The sequence below is a fragment of the Priapulus caudatus genome, unplaced genomic scaffold (genome assembly GCF_000485595.1).
Source record: "Priapulus caudatus unplaced genomic scaffold, Priapulus_caudatus-5.0.1 Scaffold617, whole genome shotgun sequence".
NCBI classification, from domain to species: Eukaryota; Metazoa; Priapulida; class Priapulimorpha; order Priapulimorphida; family Priapulidae; genus Priapulus; species Priapulus caudatus.
Window position 1 is genome coordinate 179,922 of NW_014577678.1, and position 1,891 is coordinate 181,812.

General features: G+C 40.9%; 1 protein-coding gene across 1 annotated transcript in view; it reads right to left on the reverse strand.

The window, feature by feature from the left end:
- The window catches only part of LOC106812186 (neurexin-4-like), a gene marked incomplete at its 5' end in the record, with an annotated part of 50,263 nt that overhangs the window by 423 nt on the left and 47,949 nt on the right, over nt 1–1,891 (reverse strand). The gene's annotated exons all lie outside the window — the stretch shown is intronic.

Genomic DNA, 1,891 nt, shown 5'->3' on the forward strand with positions numbered 1-1,891 from the left:
GACCTCCAAAAACTGCCACTGCAGAAATATGTAGCCGATGCGGAGGGTCTGGGGGTACTCCCCCCATAAAATCTTTTGAAATTTAGAGCCTGGAAATGGCATTTCCTGCTTTTTCAGGCTATGTTAAAAGCAACCATTCTGATCATTTTAAAAGGTCAATTTGTAAAATTTCAAAAGAAGGATGTAGCTAAAGCTGATGTTCTGACTAATGATCTAAAATATATATTATGATATGATAACTAAAAAACATTATTTACAAAATTGTATTATACTAATCAGTACATAATTATGAAAAAATAAGCCCTATTTTCAATCTGCATTTATACTTTCACTATGTACATCTGTATGTTTTGAATTTTTGAAGAGGCACACTGTCATATTAAATACACATTCCAAATCTAGAGCACTGATGATATACACCTCTAATTGATCATATTAATAGTAATACCAGACAGTCCAGTAAAATAACTTGTCATTTTATTTTTTATTATTCAATTTATCTTTTCTGCCTGATGGCAACTTACAAATCTGAATTACATCCTGTTCATCTACCTTGTCTAACATGTCTCGGTCACATGCATGACCATTGCATCGTTGAGCCTAACTGGGTCGTGCTGGGTCGGAGGGGCACTCCATATATATTGCATGGTAGGTATGTGCCGCGGGAGAGACAACCAAATTTCAACCCTAACCCTAAACTTCCGTTCCAGTGGCATCGCATTTTTAAGAATATCTCGTTCCAGAGCATTAAGTTTAGTTACCGATGCAGATCTTACAATTTTGCCGTTCCGGAGACCCTAGTTTTTCCGTTCCAGTGCATCGTACTTCAGAATACGTTGAAGCGCGGCCGTCAAGGCATGCATGCAACGTGTGTGTGTTTGTATGTGTGGCGGCGTGCGTGCGTTGTGTTGTGGTGTGGTGTGTGTGTGTGTGTGTGTGTGTGTGTGTGTGTGCGTGTGTGTGCGTGTGTGTGTGTATGTGTGTGTGTGTGTTCTGTGTGTGTGTGTGTGTGATGTGTGTGTGCGCGCGTGTGTGGTGTGTGTGTGTGTGTGTGCGCGCGTGTGTCGTGTGCGTGCGTTCATCTCTCTCCGGTCATGTTTTTCTCCTATACATAATACAATAAATTATTGGTTCAAGTGCTACAGCATAGATTTTAAAGCAAATTACTGTTCCCCCCCACAGTTCCGGAGACCCCCTCTTTAAACGTGTCCAGTGTCATAGCATTGAATTTCAACGAAATCCTAGTTCCGGAGACCCCCATTTTCGAACATAGCCAGTTCCAGAGCATACCACATCCAACAAACATTAGTTCCAGAGACCCCATTTTCAGGTCTGATTAGTTCAGAGAGCGCCCCATTGTTGACTTCGCAGTGGCACATACCTACCATAATGTGGTGCGAGTGCCCGCCCCCCCCCGGGGTTTCATCTCCTTGGTATTATGTTGCTTCCTTCGGTCCCTGCAGAATTTTTTTTTCAAAATAGTTCCACGGCAGTGCCGTGCTGCCGTGGCGGCCACTACGGGCCTGGCAGGACCATGAAACATAGCTTAAGGTTGCCATAGCGACAGATTGAAGCGTTTGATTAATTAAGGCCAGAGATCCATGTGTAATCTTAAAAGGGAACCATTTTTATGCAGTATGGTGGGCGAGTCTAATAAATGAATTTATAATAAAAATTAATATTTTTATATATGAATTAATATTGTCCAATTTTGCTAGATTTTACTTTTCAATTCTATTACGAACATATCATGATCGAACATATAAAACGATGCCGATTTCCTGTGTAATGCCCCCTTAAAACTACTGTGGAAAGTTTACTGCAATTATTACGCATATCACCATTGTAACTATTACAATTGGGAGATCACTGGTATCAACACTATGTATAT